The 18,424-nt window shown below is 49.3% G+C and overlaps 1 pseudogene; it reads right to left on the bottom strand.

The window, feature by feature from the left end:
• Positions 1-7,299: 7,299 nt before the first annotated feature.
• LOC112910099 (SLAM family member 9-like) lies at positions 7,300-18,424 on the bottom strand (annotated as a pseudogene).

Genomic DNA, 18,424 nt, shown 5'->3' with positions numbered 1-18,424 from the left:
TTTTACTCAGTTTCCTGGGCATCTCCCATGTATACAGGAGGTATACATGTTATTAAACTTCTATTTGGTTGTTTTTTTTTTTGGTTGTTGTTGTTGTTGTTAATGTTTGTTATGGGAGGTGAAGGGTCTCAGCTGCAGAATCTAGAAAGGTATAGGGAAGGTTATTTTCCCTCCCCTACAATATCACAGGTGAAGAAAAGTAGAAAGTAAAATGTAACGTGCTGTATGATTACATTTTAAAAAACACAATGCAAGGAAAAAAACAGAAGAAAAAAAACATCAAAATATTAATACTAGTTTTGGTGGGGCAGGTGATATCTTAGGTGGCTTGGTTTTCTTCTGCTTGTCTTAATTTTCCAAAAGTTCTTTAATGAGAAAGGATGTATTACATAATGGAGTGGAAGAAATTTTCAATAAATGTTCAGTGAGGGTAGAGGTGTGACCCACGGTGAGGAGTTGAGGGGAAATTCTGAGACCCCCATTCTGAGACCATCAGGGGTAGGCGGGGACGTGCAGCGGAGGAAGATGGAAAGTGCCTCCTCTGGTTGAGAACGAGGTGATAAGAACAGAGAAGCCCCTAGAATGCCATGATCAAAGGAAAAGATTATTCTGCTTCAGAGTGGGTGGTTTGAGGTTGGGGGAGCTTCAGAGTGAGCAAAGATTGGGAGGGGAGACTAATGACTACCAGGGTTTAGAATGCATCTGTGCCCCACACCTTCTCCTTTAAGCCAGTTCAAAAGGCGAAATAATTAGAATCAGCTCTCTTCTCCCTCTTTTTATACTAGTGACAAAATCAAGCCCAGGAATATCAATCGATCTGGAGTCTGGACCCTCAGTAAGACCTTTCCCAAATCCAGGTGCAGAGAAAGCGCTCACTTCATGAGCTCAGCAAGCAGTTAAAGGAAGGAAGGGCAGGAAGCCACCTCTTCGTCAAGATCTAACAAACACAGCACCCAAAGCTGTGTGGTTTGGGGCTTATGAGCTTCCAATAAAGCTCATAAATACAGAAACCCTGGTGGGGGAGAAAGGAAGGTATCTGTACGATGAGAGGCAGGTATTCCCTCACCGATGCACGCATTCGTTACTCACTCATTCAGCAACACTTAATGAGAACCACTAAGTCCCAGACATGGTGTTGACCACAGAAAATAGAGCAGTGACCAAACAGAGGGGTCTGTCATTGAGGTGCTGGATTCTAATGAGAGAAGCTGTGATAGCGAGAGATAATATATAGATAATAATCTATATTATTATCTTCCTGCCAGTTTCCTTCCACACAGTTCCTAAAATCCAAGGAACCTTCAAGGAGGCAAGTGTCTTCTTGCATGCTAATGAGGTGACTGGTGGCTGGAGGCTCCCGGATATCCTCAGGATACAGGCTGGTTGCCACGAGAACCAACAAAATGTTTAGAGGATTAGAATTTCCCCCAAGTTCCCTAGCTCCTAGCCCCAACATCCAGAGATGGAAGAGGGGCTGGAGATAAAGTTCTGTCACCAATGTCCAATGATTAATCAGTCGTGCCCACATAATGATGCCTCCAGTAAAAGACCCCAACCAGAGGAGTTCAGAAGCCTCCAGGTTGATGAACACATGGAAGTGCTGGGAGGGTGGTACACCTAGAGGCGGCATAGAAGCTCCACATCCCTTCATACAGACTTTGCCCTATCTCTTCCATTTGGCTATTCCTGAGATGTTTCCTTTTTTAATAAACCAGTAATATAGAAAGTAAACTGTTTTTCCTTAGTTCTGTGAGCCATCCCAGTAAATCATTGACCCCCAGGAGGGAGTCGTGGGAGGCCTTAGGCTATAGTGGGTTGGTAAGAAATATGGCAGGCCCCAACTTATAATTGGCCTCTGAAGTGGGAGCAGCCTTTTGGGACTGGGCCCTTCACTTGTGGGATCTGACACTAACTCTAGGTAAATAGTGTCAAAATTTCATTGAATTGTAGGACATCTAGCTGGTGTTGGAGAATTGGATGGTGTGGGAGAAAGCCACACATTTAGTGTCAAATGTGTTTGCTTTGAGAAGAAAAGAACAGACACTTTCCTTTAGTTGGTGCAGTAGGGAAAGAAAAGAATTTCCTTTTTAGAGGCCAACAATTAAATTATTCTCCAAATACCACTGTAGCAGTGATGACTTGTATTAAAAAAAAAAAAATGCATGATGTGAGGGTAACCTGAAATGGAGGCTGTTGCCAGGATCAGGGAAGGCTTCTCCCACACAGTGATGATTGAGCTGAGACCCACAGGTGAGTAGGAGCTCCTTACAGGAAAGGAGAGCTTGGTCAGAGGGAGAGTCTGTGCGAAGACCTTAGACATGGTGAGAAAACCTGAAAGGGAGAAAGTCTGTGTGTCTGAACCCGAGGAGTTGTGCTTCTAAAATTTCAGCGACTGCAGTAGGAGAAACCAATTACAGGGGGTCAAGAAAACTACTTAGATGCAAGATGCAACTACTTATAAGGTGTTAGGAATGAAGATTTTCCTCAGCTATTCAAGGTCCTTCTGGTTGGAATAAGAATTAAACTGACACAAGATAGATTAACAGGAGAAAATTAGATTTAATTTTGTACAAATTAAATCCACATATACATGGAAATTCCAAAGACAGGGTATATACACGTCATCCTGAAATAAGGAGAAGGGGGTAGGGGTCTGGGACTTCAAAGGGAAGGAAGTCAATTCACAGGAAGATAAAAAAGTTTAATATGGGGGCAGCCCGAGTGGCCCAGCGGTTTAGTGCCGCCTTCAGCCCAGGGCGTGATCCTGGAGACCCAGGATTGAGACCCAGGATCGAGTCCCATGTCAGGCTCCCTGCATGGAACCTACATCTCCTTCTGCCTGTGTCTCTGCCTCTTTCTCTCTCTCTCTCTCTCTCTCTCTCTCTCTCTCTCTCTTTCTCTGTGTGTCTCTCATGAATAAATAAATAAAATCTTTTAAAAATAAAAAAAAGATTAAATGGTAAAAATGAATGTCTGCTGGGCCATACAGAAACAAGGGGACATAGAGATGAGTTTTAACAGACTTTGCTAAGTTTCTCCCTGTCTGCCACCCCTAGTTCACACTATACTGTAGTGATCTATGGTGATGCTTTTTTTCCTGGAGCAGGTCTGTCTAAATTCTTGGGGGGAGAGGGGCAGTGCTGTCAAATCTCTTCCTATGTCTTGTGAGCCTTGACTGTTTTCAGTTCAGCATAACCTGAATGCCAAAGTGTCTGCCTGAAGATGCCTGCCAAATTTCCTGCCAACGGAAATTTCTGGATAAGAATTCCATTTAGAAAGAGAGACATCTGGGTGGCTCAGTTGGTTAAGCATCTGCCTTTGACTCAGGTCACGATCTTGGGGTCCTGGGATCGAGCCCCACATCAGGCTTCCTACTCAACGGGAGCCTGCTTCTCCTTCTCCTCCCCACTTGTGGTCTCTGCTGCTATCTCTGTCTCTCTCACACAAATAAATAAAATCTTTAAAAAAAAAAAAGTAGAAATAACACACACACACAGGTATAGGTCCCAAATTATTATTATTATTTTTAAAGATTTTATTTATTTATTCATGAGACACAGAGAGGCCAAGACACAGGCAGAAGGAGAAGCAGGCTCCATGCAGGGAGCCCGACATGGGACTCGATCCAGGGTCTCCAGGATCATGCCCTAGGCTAAAGGCAGACACTTAACCCCTAAGCCCCCCGGGCTGCCCTTTTTTTTTTTAAAGATTTTATTTATTTAAGGTCCCAAATTATTATGAAATATGATAGTCCTTGAATATTAAGAAAAAGTGTTCTCAACTCTCATCCATTAGTATTTGTTCATTAAAAAAAAATATTGAAATGTCTACCATAAGCCAAACACTGTATTGCCATTCTGAATTTACGTTGTGAATTAAACAGATACAGATCTTGTCCTTGTGGAGCTAAATTCCTTGTTGGGGAGACAGATGGAAAGCAAAAAAAAAAAAACAAAAACAAACAAATAAATATATATTTACAAATTGTGATAATTTGACAAAATTGAGCTGGGCACAGTGATTATGAATAAAAGGAAAGATTCACATGAATAAGGTGGTCAAAAGGTTGCTCCAGGGAGATGAAATTTAAGTTCAGCCTAGGCCCTCTTAGCCCATTTACTTCAATGTTAGCCGAAGGTGAACACATATATTCACAATACTTGACCACCTGACCAACCTTATGTTTCAAATGAATAAATGAATAAGCCCTCTTTTCTTTCTGAACACTTAAAAGCAAGATTAAACAAAACATAAACAGATTATCTTAAACAGAAGATATGTAACAGTTTCTTGGCGATTTTGTTTTTGTTTTTTTTTTTAATTTTTATTTATTTATGATAGTCACACAGAGAGAGAGAGAGAGAGAGGCAGAGACACAGGCAGAGGGAGAAGCAGGCTCCACGCGCCGGGAGCCTGACGTGGGATTCGATCCCGGGTCTCCAGGATCGCGCCCTGGGCCAAAGGCAGGCGCCAAACCGCTGCGCCACCCAGGGATCCCTTCTTGGCAATTTTGAACTCACTTTGCAAATGAAATAGGTTTTATGTCTTAATAGGGATTGATGTCCCTCTCCCACCAGGAGAGGCTCGCAGGTGGTACCCTGGGTTCAGACTTCTTTATCTCTGTGTCTCATGGGGTGACCTCTTCTCACATTCCTCCTCTTGGCTTCACCACTTGTCAAGGTCAATCTATTAGATCTGCAAAGCTCCCAGGATCAAAAAGAGAAGAAATTCTTTCTTCAAGGAGCACGGTAGGAAAGAGGCTGATTTGATAATGATCACAGGTTAGGGTAAAAAGAAGTGAAGAGAAGAAATGGAAGACAGGCAGGCAGGGGAAGGGCTTTCCAAGAAGAGAATTCAGAATTGTGAGTGGGCTGGAGGACCCTTAAGGCAGCCAAAGCTGAGGGGTTGGGGGGGAGCTGCCCTCTAGGCCCCATGGAAGGCAGGGAGAATGTTAGTGTCCACAGCTAATTACCATGTTTCCTTGTGCCCCATTACGTCCAGCACAGGCTGCCCTCTAAATAACTGCCAGACTCATATTTTTCATGCCTATTCCATGCTGTGTAATGGAGATGCAGATAATTCTAAAATGCACTTTGGTCTCATTCAATGGAGAAGATAGACACAGATGAAGGCCCAATACAACATGCTCAGTACCTCTCCCCGCCAAATCATTTAGTAGGATTAGCTGTGAATTGTGACCATTGTGACTGAGTTCCCTGAGGAATGGCAACTTATCCAGACTTCTTCACTCTATCCTCAATGCCTAGAACAACACAGGGCACCATAAAAATATTCTGGGCAGGGCACCTGGGTGGCTCATTCGGGTGGGCCTCTGTCTTTGGCCCAGGCCATGATCCCGGGGTCCCAGGAATGAGCCCTGCATCAGGCTTCCTGCTCAGTGGAGAATCTGCTTCTCTCTCCTCCCTCTCTCCCACCTGTGCTATTCTCTCTCTCTCTCTCTCTCTCTCTCTCTCTCTCTCTCTCTCAAGTAAATAAATAAAATATTTTTTGAAGATTTTATTTATTTGACAGAAAGAGAGAAAGAGCATAAGCAGAGGGAGCAACAGAGGGAGATGGAGAAGCAGACTCCCCACTGAGCAGGAGCCCGATGCGGGTCTCAATCCCAGGACCCTGGGATCATGACCTGAGCTGAAGGCAGAGGCTTAACTGGCTGAACCACCCAGACGCCTCGAATAAAATCTTTAAAAAAAAATAATGCTCTGTAAGGGGCTCCTGGGTGGTTCAATCAGTTAAGTGTCCACCTCTTGATTTCAGCTCAGGTCATGATCTCAGGGTCATGGGATCAAGCCCTATGTTGGGCTCCACACTGATCATGGAGCCTGCTTAAGACTGTCTCTCCTGGGACGCCTGGGTGGCTCAGTGGTTGAGCGTCTGCCTTCTCAGCACATGACTCCAGGGTCCCAGGATCGAGTCCCACATCGGGCTCCCTGCATGGAGCCTGCTTCTCCCTCTGCCTGTGTCTCTGCCTCTCTCTGTGTCTCTCATGAATAAATAAATAAAATTTTTTTTAAAAAGAAAAAGACTGTTTCTCCCTCTCTGCTGCCCCCACCCCCAGCTTGCACACAGGCTCTCTATCTATCTCTCTCTCAAAAAAAAAAAAAAAAAAGAAAAGAAAAAAAAGTAAAAAAATGCTCTGTAAGTTTATAAAATGCTCGTTCAAGGAATGAGATAAATAAGTCATGGAAACATAGCCAATGATATTGTAATAACTGCATGGTGACCGCACACACTGTGGTGAGCATTTCCTGGTACATATAGATGTTGAGTCACTGTGCGATACCCCTGGAGCTAATACAACATTGTATGGTAACTATATTCCACTTAGAATAATAGTAATAATAATAAATACTCTGTAAACATGAGTTGCTTAAATGAATGAAGAGGGGATAAAATGTTTATACCTTTGATAGTGGGCAGACACCATGAGGTTTTTTGTTTTTGTTTTTGTTTTTTTCACCATGAGGTTTTAAGCAGAAAAGTAAGCGGAGCATTTCTTTCTTTCAGACCCCACCCCCTAGCAGCATGATCAGCAGCATGACCCAGAGGGGAGATAGTGGGGTAACCAGGAGACGTGAACCCCAGCAGGTGGCAGCGGACAAGGGTTCTGAATGGCACCCAGCTTTCTGCCCGGGCAAGAGAGGCCTGGGTGGGACCCCTAATGACTGTGATGCAAGAGAAGACCCCCAGGAGCCAGCAGCGCAGGGCCCCGAGGAGGGCGGGCTGTGGACAGCACAGGTGAGGGTGGCCCCTGAACTTAGCATCCAGGATGTCGCTGGGGCACACCAGCCACAAAGGGTAGAAGAGCAAGTGGCTGGTAAGCAAGCAGACATGGGGATCGGAGAGACATTCAGAAGCCGGCGGAGGAGAGCGAGGACACAGGGAGTCTGGAGTGAGGCAGAAGCCGCGGCCTGTGGAAACCAGGCCCCTGATGCCAGAGGGGCACCGCCTGGGATCGCCCTCGGCAGCCGCAGGTTCACTGAGGACAGGGCCAAGGTTGTCGGGGGCCCCCTCGGTGGCTCTGCAGACCAAGGCGGCCGGGGCACTCCCCTCGGGGAGCCCCAGGAACAAGCTGAGCGCATAGCCCAGCGAGCAGCCCGAAGCCAGGCACCCAGGGAGCCCATTCTCTGCCCACGAGACCCTCCAGGCCGCGGGTGACCCGCTCCCTTCCTTCCCAGCCCATCCCGGAGGGAGGCGGCCGGGCTCGCTGGGCCCCGGGACCCAGGCGGCCAGGGAGCCCGCAGAGGGCAGGGTTACCCGAGGGGAGGCCCAGGCTGGAGCTCAGCTGGGCCCCGGGCTGCTGGAGACCGGAGAGTGGTTCCCCCGGCCCAGGGGTGCCCAGCTCACATCCTCTCGGCCGCGGCAGGGGCCGGACCAGGTGATGCGCGGCCGCGGCCTCCGCCACCCCAAGCTCACGGCGAGACTGGGCTCCTGCAGTTTCTCTGGGCGAGAAAGGAAGCCCGGAGCTCTGAGAAGCTCTGGTCTGGCCAAAGAGGGGAGAGGGGAAAGGTCACGGCCCAAACGTGACCCCCAGCCCCTCACAGGGACACGCAGGGTAAAACCCTTGGGGATGTGGTCGGGGCACTACCCGGGGTGACCCAGGCTCTGTGGAAGCCCAGGGCTGCAGGCTCAGGGAGGAGAGAGGAGCCTCGCTGGGGACACTCAGGATCGGTTGGCCTCCTGGCCCTGGTTGCAAACCCGCGCCGAGCCCGCCAGAGCTCCAGGTAACCTTTTCCACTTCGTGCCCGACCAGGACCTCCGGGGCCAGAAGGGCCAACTCCCCAAGGGTGCCGGTCACCGTGTCCCCCACCGTGTCCCCACCCCCCCCAGACTCCCGGCCCTACAGACAGACAGACAGACAGACCACAGCTTCAGCACGGGCTGCCAGGCCCCACGCAGCTCCTCCCACGGAAACCCCGCCAGCCTCCGCACCGGCTCCCCTGGGCCTTCCACCCCCCCCCCCGCCCCCTGCCCACAGGGGCCCACCCAGCTCTCCTCTCTCAGGGCTGTTGGCCCCTCTCCCCGGGGCCTGGGGGACCAAGACTCTGTCTCCCCCCGCTCCCCTGTCCCGTCGGAGCTGCAGTGCAGGGTGTAGGCTCGGCTCCCAGGTACCTGGACACGGGGAGACAGCTGCTGGTGCTCATGGGATCCTGACCACGCAGGTAAAGGTCAGAGCGCTGGCCGCGGGCCTCAAGGAGACACTGAGGACAGCCCCCCCATGGGACCCCACGGTCCGGGGGCCCAGAGGTATCCAGCTGTAGCATACAGAGCCCCCTCTGCTTTCCGCCACACACGTCAGGGTGAAGACGCAGTGTCCATTCTCACTGATCCTGGAGCTCAGTGTGACGTGGGGCCAGGCCAGCTGCTCTGCGGGTACGAAGAGGGACCAACTGAGGACACTGCAGAACTGCCCTGGGCCCTCCCGTCACAGGGCAGAAGGCACAAGGTATTGACATCAAGACACCGCGTCATCCTGAGTCCACATCAGGAGGAACAGAAAATCTGCCCACGTCTATCAGGAGCCTTGGGCTCTACAAGGGCTGTGCCACTTGGCGTCATTTGATTACCAGAACAACCCTATGAAGCAGGGGCCGGACGTTTTGTTCCTGCTCCATTTAACAGGCTCGGAGAGCTTCAAGGAACTTGCCCGAGTCTCAGCTGTTAAATGACCATTCCGGGACCCAAATCCAGTGGACCTGACCCCGAAGCCTGGGTCCCACTAGCACAGAACTGTGCTGTAGTCGCATGTCTTCCCCGTGGGGTCGCCGCAGTACACACTAAGCTTGTGGACCCCAAGCAAGGCCCCCAGGAGATGTGGCCCTGGGCCTTCGGGGTTTCTCCCACACCCGTGTATCCCTTCAAACTGCACCCCATTCCTTCTTCCCCCAAGACCAGGAGCTCAGATACTTCCTTACAGTATCCATGTTGCCATAATTGCCATTACTTGCCCACCTATGTCCCCAGGCCAGAGCCAGGGGGTCTGGGGTAGAGGGTGGGGGGTGGTGGCAGGAAGTGTGGCTGCCGACAATGGACAGCCAGGCCAGGGTGTAGAAGCCACCCAGGGTGTGGGTGGCTGCTCTGTTACTCCACTTCAGTCCTGGGGCCCACCTGATGGCAGCTCAACTGGGCAAAATGGGACCACAGGCCACGATGTGCCCAGGGGAGAAGGCGGCCTGGGTACTTTCCACTGCCTCCCCCAGTGTGGTCTTCTGGGACCCAAGTCCTCCCCACCCCCACTCTCCTGCAGGCCCTCTTGTCCGCAGCATCCTCCTAGTTCAAGTACCCAACTGCCCTGAAAAAACAGAAGCACAGGATGTGACATCAAGCGGCCTGAGTTCTATTCCTGGTTCTGCCACTTTCTACCTGTTGCTTTTACTCTGTGGCTCAGTCTCAGCAGCCTAGAACTAAAAGCCCCTCTCCTGCCGCAGGACTGTATGAGGCTCCACTGGAGCGCAGTAAGAGGGGCTGTCCCACCAGCCCCGGAACACCCTAGGACACAGTCCCACCGAGGTCCCAGAAGGCCCGAGGGCCCTCGCCCTGTGTGAGGACAGTCCATGGCCAGGCCAGGCCTGATTTATGGCAAAGATCCTTCCTCCCCGACCATGTGGACCTGACCAGGGAGCAGGTCCATCTTCCCACACTTAAAAAAAACGGGGCCTCCTCAAATAGGAATATTTCCCAGAACATGACTCAACCCTGAAAAGCTTCTCTGCTTTCTCTTCATAAGTTAGCTTCCCCTGGGTCATCCTCACTCAGAAGTGAGCCTTTTTGCTTCCCAGTGTAGAGGAGCAGATCTGCAGTGGCACCCTGGCAACCTCGCCCGCATCCCTCAGGCAAAGACGGGGACCGGTTAATCTGTGTCTTGGCAAAATGCCCTGGGATCCTCCCAGGGCACGAGAGGATGGTGGCCCTCAAAACCCCAAAAGCATCTCCACCGGCCCCCCTGGCTCCCCTGGGAAGCACTCATGGGTTAGTTAGCTCCTAATGAGGAAGGGGGTTCCTGCTGCAGCAGCTCGGCACAGAGCTGCAGCCTCTACCACCCTTGACCGCAGTCCCAGCTTGTTTCTGTGGTGACAGGGCCTTCTGGCACCTGCATTGTGGTCAACCGGCCCCCTTGTCATTAGTTCTGGTGTGAAGGACCTGGGGTGCTCTTTCACTATCTACATGAGTAATGAGGTGCTTGGATCTGAACCGGGCTGACTGTGTCTCTACAGGCTGAATCAGCCGGCCCTCCCTTGCTGCTGGGGTGACAGACACCCACCTCTGACATTTCTCTTGCAGTTTTCCCTCCTGAAACAATTTTTAAAGATCTTTAAGCAGAATGATCACAGCCTTCCCGTGTGTCTGTCCAGACTGTCTCGCCTTATTCTCACCACAGTAGCGCTCCTACTTTAGCACCGAGGAAGCTCTAGGCCACTCAAGTAGGCTGTGGCAGGACTGGGTTCTCTGGGCAGAGGCCCCATTCTCTGCCCACCACAGACCCAGAGGTCCTGTTGTTTTACAGTGCGCACCTATTAACCTTGTAATCAGAAACAAAAGTGTAAATGTTACTCAATGAGCACCACCCTCATACCTGTTACCGTCCAGAGGACACTCAGCATAGACTCGCAGACTGTACTTTCGGGTGTGGGTGATGTGTGAGTTCCTCGGGTTAATGTGGGCTCGGTAGGGCGTCCTTCCAGCTCAGGTCGCTGATCTGCAAGGACTGGCCTAGGCTTACCACACTCACACGACCCCGGTACCGGGTTTCTGCCTGGTAAAAGGTGTCTGGCCCTCCTGCTTCCGCCAAGGTTACGGTGGCTATTGCCATGGAGACCGAACGGGACATCCAGGAGATGCTCTCCACAGGCTGTCCTGACTGTAGGTGCAGGGGCAGGGTGACAGACCTGCCTATGGTCCCAGTTACCATCACAGGGTCTGGGTCCTCTCTGGAACCCCCTGGCCTTGCAGAGACACAGATCAGAAGCTTCAGGGGCAGCCCAACTAAGCCAGAGGCTCACGGCAGGCCTGAGAGTCCAGTAAGTGATTATTATTCCCATTTTATAGGTGAGAAAACCAGGACCCAAAGAAATTAGGTGGCTTGCTCGAGACAACATAGCTAGTCGGTGGTAGGACAAGAGCGCAAGGCCGTGCCTTCCCTTCACACCAAAGTGGTCTCCTTCAGCGTTTACATTAACAAATGCACATATAATAAAAATAATTAATAGATGCTGTGCTAGGATTGCAGGTGCTGCAGAGAAGGAGGAAGAAGGAAAACTCTTGGGAGGTGCTGAGGGGGACGATCTCTACTGTTACTTGGGCCACCCTCTTGCTGATCCAGGCAACAGGAGCAGAGCTCACCTAGCCCGGCCCCACCACAGCAGAAAGTGCCTTGTAGCATACCCCAGAATGGCTTGTTCAGACGCTGCTGGACAGGAGTCCGTTCTGAGGCCCAGCCAGTGTTCTGGGAACTTCTTTCTAGAAGGAAGGCTAGTGCAAGGCGAAGGGTGGTCGGGGGACCGTCATTCAGCACCAGGCTACTGAGGAGAAGAGCGGAAACACCAGGGCACGGGTCACGCTGCCCAAGCTCAAACCCCTGCTAGGTCCTAGCTGTGTGATCTTGGGAGGTTACTACGCTCCCTGAGCCCTGGCATTCTCACCTGTGTAACAGGGAGTGCCATCTTCCAGGATTTTGTGGGGGTTAAATGAGACAATGCAAGTAAATACCTCAGGATTGGTGTTATTAAAGATTCTTGATGTCACTGGAATAAGTTAGTGACAGCACCTTGTTTGCCCCCTCACCAAAACTCCAGCACCCTTGCAGAGAAATGTGAAAAACCATCGCTCAGTAGTGTGACGGTTGGAGTATTTTTGCAACACTGACAACTGTCCCGGGAAACAGAAAGTCTGAAACTGACCCAGGTGTGCCACATGGTGGTTCAGAAAGACAAGGCTGCACGGCTCAAGGAAGAATGGGGGTCCTGGTTCAGAACGCGACCGTTCCCAGGCCAGGTGGTGTCTCTGTCAAAAGTTGACCCGAGAGGTCCTATGACTGTGGCTGTGGGGACAAGGGGTGGGAGAGGTGTTGCTGTCCTGTGGGAGTGGGCACCCCAAGTAGGACCCACACAGTGGCAGGTCTGTGTCCTGGGCACATACCACAGAATCCACTCGACAGTCCAGTGTCCACTTCTGTGGAGCTACCTTGGCTCCACCTGGAGAATCATGTAACCAATGGGAAGTATATCAAGGCAGCAGGTGTTAGCACCAGCTACACCCTCCTCGCCCCACACTGGGCCCAGGGCCTGAAATCCGAGTGGAGGCCCCCACCCCGACTGAAGACCTTGGCTCATCCTTGCACCCTCAAGTTTAGTAACTCATCAGGCCTCATTCATTCAAGTTCTGCTCCCATGCTGGGCTCCATACTTCCGGTCCAGCCACACCAATCCCTGGTTTCCTTCAGCCCGTGCTTTTGTTGGCTTTTATTTATTTATTTATTTATTTATTTATTTATTTATTTTAAAGATTTTATTTATTTATTCATAGACACGGAGAGAAAAAGGCAGAGACACAGGCAGAGGGAGAAGCAGGCTCCATGCAGGGAGCCCGACGTGGGACTCGATCCCGGGTCCCCAGGATCACGCCCTGGGCTGAAGGCGGCGCTAAACTGCTGCGCCACCGGGGCTGCCCTTTTCATTTATTTAAATTCATTTAAGTAATATATATTACTAGTTTCAGAGGTAGAGGTCAGTGATTCATCAGGTCTTATGTAATATCCAGTACTCACTACATCACGTGCCCTCCTTAACACCCATCACCCAGTTACCCCATCTTCCCACGCACCTCCCCTCCAGCAACCCTCAGTTTCTTTCTTATGATTAAGAGTCTCTTATGGTTTGTCTCCCTCTCAGATTTCATCTTGTTTTATTTTTTCCTCTCTTCCCATGATCTTTCTTAAATCCCACATATGAGTGAGATCATATGAGAACTGTTTTTCTCCAATTGACTTATTTCGATTAGCATAATACCCTCTAGTTTCATCCACATCGTTGCAAATGGCAAGATTTCTTTTTTTGATGGCTGAGTAATATTCCACTATATATATAGATATATATACCACGTCTTCTTTATCCATTCATCTGTCAATGGACATCTGGGCTCTTTCCATAGCTTGGCTGCTATGGACACTGCTGCTCTGAACACCGGGGTGCAGGTGCCCCTTCGGGTCACTACATTTGCATCTTTGAGGTAAATCCCTAGTAGTGCAATTGCTGGGTCGTAGGGCAGCTCTGTTTTCAACTTTTTGAGGAACCACCATACTGGTTTCCAGAGCGGCTGCACCAGCTTGCATCCCCACCAGCAGCGTGAGAGGGTTGCCCTTTCTCCGCATCCTCACCAACATCTGTCATTTCCTGACTGTCTAATTTTAGTCACTCTGCCAGGTATGACATGATATCTTATTGTGGTTTTGATTCATACTTCTCTGATGCCGACTGATGTTGAGCATTTTTTCATGTGTCTGTTGGCTAATTGCATGTCTTCTTCTGAGAAATGTCTCTTCATGTCTTCTACCCATTTCTTCATTGGATTTTTTGTTTTTTGAGTGAGCCCTTTCTTTTTTTTGGAAGATTTTATTTATTTATTCACAAGTGACACAGAGGCAGAGAGACAGGCAGAGGGAGAAGCAGGCTCCATGCAGGGAGCCCGACGTGGGACTTGTTCCCGGGACTCCAGGATCATGCCCTGAGCCGAAGGCAGATGCTAAACCACTGAACCACCCAGGCGTCCCTTGAGTGAGCCCTTTATCTGATAAGATGTTTGCAAATATCTTCTCTCATTCTCTAGGTTGTCTTTTGGTTTTATCAACTGTTTCCTGCGCTGTGCAAGAGCTTTTTATCTTGATGAGGTCCCAAAAGTTCATTTTTACCTTAGTTCCCCTTGCCTTTGGAGATGTGTCTAGCAAAAAATTACTGTGACCGAGGTCACAGAGAACACTGCCTGTGTTCTCTAGGATTTTGATGGATTCTTGTCTCACATTTAGGTCTTTCATCCATTTTTAGTCTATTTTTAAGCATTTACATCATCCTGTCTCCTACAGATAGCTGTGTGCATGTCTTCGCCCAATATCTGAGTGAGAAAGGAAGGCTGGTGGTTTAGCCTCAGGGTTAGTTGCAGTGCACATGCGTGGAGCTTCTGGGTCCAAATTCTGTTTCTGGATTCAGGTGAGGGGAGACACAGAGGGATCAGATCAGGACATGAATCCCAAATGCCAGACACCGTGCCGAGTAGGGCAAACACGTTATTTTATCTAACTTCCCAATAAACTTGTAAGACAGATATTCTTCCCACTTAAAAGATAAAGATCATGAGACACAAAGAGCTTAAGAAACTTGTCCAAAGTCACCAGCTAGGAAGCAGCCGAGTCCACATGAAGATCCAAGTTCACCTGACCCCAAAGCTGGTGCTCTGCCAATGACACTGTACTGCCAGCAATGGGCTTTCACGATACCTAATTCCTCCCTGAGTCCTGCTGACCCCCCGTCCCACCACACACACACACACACACACACACACACACACACACAGCACAAGACCTGGCACACGAGAGCCCCAGTAGATGTTTCCAGAACTGAACTGAAGAACCGTGAACATTTTTTGAGGCAGGACCTGTCTTACCCGTTATTTTGTCATTTGCCTGGGAGATGCCCCCAGGGGCAGGGACCACCAAGGGGCTGGCCTGGATGCCACGGAGAGAGCTTGCTCTGTGCGGGGATAGGAAAGGAGAGGTGAGGAGCCTTGAGGAGGGCCATGCAGGAATCTCGATGCCAGTTCTGCTGCTTTGGCCGAGGACACCGTTCTCTGAATTTCCATGGTGCTACTGTGTTCCTACAGCTGGGCCGTGCTGGCTTCTATTTGCAGATTACCAGACTTGCGCCAGAAAACGTCACCTACTCTCCCCAAGCCTCAGTTCACCATCTGTAAAGTGTGTGTGATCCCATCTGCCTTCTCTATATCAGAAGTCTGATGTGGAGATCAAGGGTTCTTTTTATAATTTATGTAAAGGTTCTTTGTAAACTGTGATTGGGGCCAAGGGCAGGCTACCCCAAGGTGGGCCACTTGGACATATTGATTATTTAAATAAGTTACTTAAGAGCCAGTTAGTGCAAGGACACCCAGGCCCTCCTCTGTCCCCTGAAAGCAGGACACAGATCTCCCATGTGAAAGGCAGACTTGGACCAGGAGGTAAAGAGTATCCTGATCACCAGAGATGAGAAATTTAGAGCTGAGAAGGCTGACAAACAACCCTTGTTTATTTTTTATTGTTATTTTTTAACTTACTTACCCCGCAGCCCAAACTCTGCTTAAAATTCCTCACTAGTTGAAGCTCCCGACAGGACGTTTTCTTCGTCCTGTCAATTCCTCACAGATGTATGGTCTCTCTGTCTAGAAAGTACAGAAACGGCCTCCTCCGTCATTTCTTTAGGTCTCAATTTCATTATTGGGCCTCCATGCTCAGGTCATAAAACTTTGGGTATTTTTTTTTTCTCTTCTGTTATCTATCTCACATAAGTTCAGGTAGGAGGCCTTGAGGGTAGATAAGAATTTTTGCTTCCCTTCACCACCAAGTTTTAAATACAGCAAGGGATTCATCAGTAGGCCTAGGGGACTCCCCAAAGCCTAACGTGGGGACAATCCTGAGGCAGGTGGCCTTCAAACCACACATGCTGATTTTTTCCTGAAGGAGAATGAAAGCAAAAGCTTGAAACTCAAGACAAAGATCAAAGCCTGGCCCCTCCTGCAGATTTCTCAGAAGCTTCCTTCCCCTGACCTCTGGTTCCCATGCCTGTCTCTTGCCACCACTCAGGTCCTCAGCGACAAAAGCAAGCAGCAAGAATCTAGAAGGACAGAAACAGCTGCTAAGTGCCAGGTTTGAGATCTCCTACTGAAGTCGTTTATGGGACACAGCAAGTCCAATTCCTGATGAAGGCTGACTCCCGGGGGACTGGTGGAAGAGGGAGGAGGGGCAGAGATCCAAAAGAGGATCATGCTTGAAATGGCAAGATGAAGACAGAACAAGTCCCCGATCTCATGCCGCCACCATCAGCCGGTGTGGAGAAGCCCAGTTTCCCTGTGACTCATTAGCAGAAGAAATGTGAGAGTGACAAGGACACAGTCTGGGCCTGCCCAGTCTGAGATGGTAGCACATGCACCACACACACACATGCACGCACACACATGCACGCAGATATGTGTACACACATGGAGCCTGGCTCCCAGGGAGGCAGCATCTTCAGGGAAAACCACCCATGGCTAGAGTGCTCTGCAGGCAGGGAGGGGTGCCCGGAAGGTAGTGGTGGGAAGAGACTTACCCATGAGAAAACCAAGCAGGAGCAAAGACCCTGGTAGAGAGAGACCCACGGTAGCCCAAGCAGACTGGCCTGCCTCAAGACAGCTGGCCAACGTGGACGTGTAAATGTCAGCCCACAAACACTTCCTCCTTTTAGAGTTCACCACAATAATCACATGTAGCTTTGGAGTCACAAGAGGTAGAGATGAGGGGACACATGAGAAAAAGACCAGGGGAGCTATTTCCAAGTCAAAGTTGATAATGTCACAGCCATGCTATAAACCCTTCAGAAGTCCCCCACTCCTACAAGGTAAAGTCCAGGCTCACAGCTTTGGTAGACGAAGCTTTCCCTATTCTCTTGCTTCTCGTCAACCTTGGCCTCATGCCATGTCACCACTTCTCTGATCTTGAACTCCAGTCACAGCAGACTATTTCTAGACTCTTCTCCCAAAATGCCTTGGGTTTTCTCAGCCCTGTAAATTGACTCCAGCAAATCTGCTTACTGGATCACCCTAATATCTGCCACCTGCCTCACCCACCTCACCCTAGCCTTTCTTTCTCATCTTTCAATTCCCACTGACTAGCTCAGTGTCAGCACGTAGTAGGGGCTTAGCTCCTACATGATTGCTAAGTGCATAGCAGACATTGAGTCAGCAGGCAGAGAAGAGCGAGCCCAGAACAACCCAAAGACAGAAAGGAGGAAAGCACAGGCTGCTGGCTGTAGCTTCTTTAGCACAGAAACAGGGTAGGAAAAATCCAGGAAATAAGACCTTTAGGACCACCTCTACCTCCAACCACGAACGACGAGGTCAGATATTATTTGTTATTTTGTGCTTTTGGTGATATGACTGAAGGAGTTGCATGAAAGTCCTGATCCATGGGTAGAGGGAGGGAAAGAGGAGAGGAGACACAGGTGTGATGCTCCCTTCCCCACCTCTCTACACCAAATAGTCCCCGTGGCTCTGCTAGGCTCTGCAGACAGTTGACATGTCCATGAGGATGTCGTTGTGACTAGTGTCTCCCATCAGGCCCCTTACTTCTCAGACTTTGACGAGTATCTCCCTGGTCTTCAGTGAATGGAGGTCAGGTGCCCCAACAAGACTTGTTGAAGAGAATCCACACGTTGCTTTGAAAAAGGTCACCAATGACCTCCCCTTGGTCATAGCTTATAGACTCTTTGGTCCTTATCCTATAGGAGCGCCAATTAAGTTTGACACTGGGACCCTCCCTACTTGAAATTCTCTCCGCTCCTGGACGTCTGGATACCATTCTCACTGAGCCCTCCTCACTCATTTACTCCTCATACATACCAGCTCCTGCTGGGTGCCACAAAGGCACTGTGCCAAGGGGCCTGAGAGAAGATGAAAGGAAGTCTCTACAACCATGTTGCTCACAGGCTAGTAGGAAAGAAAATCATGTTGATGGAAAAACAAAGTAGGATGCTTTAGCCTTGGGGGTGGGTACAGTGGGGTGGATATGAAGCTTTCTGATTTGAAACATGCCTCTGCTGCTTACCTATGATCTTAGCAAACTACTTCCCAAGAAGACTTCCCCATTATCATTTATTTCCTTGAAAATGGTTTTTGTGCATAAAAAAATTATCCATAGGCTTTATTGCTTTTAAGAATTCGTATTAAATTTACCAAAAAAAATTTTTTTAACTTTGACCAGTCTCAAGGGCAGTTCAGCTTGTAAATCATATTCCGTTTACAAATGAGGCAGCCCTTAACCTCCTTTTGAGAGGCTATTGATAATATTTGACACTTTACAAATTTATAAATGGATTTCTTTAAGGACTTTAAATCTCACTATTGAATGTAATGCATTTAGTTTCCTTTTAAAGGACTTTCGTTTTTTTTCAGAGTTGAAAACAGACCTTTCGATAGAGTTCTTCTGCTTTTCTTTTTTTAAGACATAAGATATAAATATATTTTTAGTATTATTATTTTTATTCCAGGAGAGTCAACATACGGGGTTGTGTTAGTTTCGGGTGCACAGTATAGTCATTCAACACTTCCATGCATCTCTTGGCGCTCATCACGACAGGTGCACACCTTCATCCCCATCAGCTGTTACCCCCAT

This window comes from Vulpes vulpes, chromosome 5 (assembly GCF_048418805.1).
Source record: "Vulpes vulpes isolate BD-2025 chromosome 5, VulVul3, whole genome shotgun sequence".
NCBI classification, from domain to species: domain Eukaryota; kingdom Metazoa; phylum Chordata; class Mammalia; order Carnivora; family Canidae; genus Vulpes; species Vulpes vulpes.
This window is presented reverse-complemented; position numbering and strand designations above follow the sequence as displayed.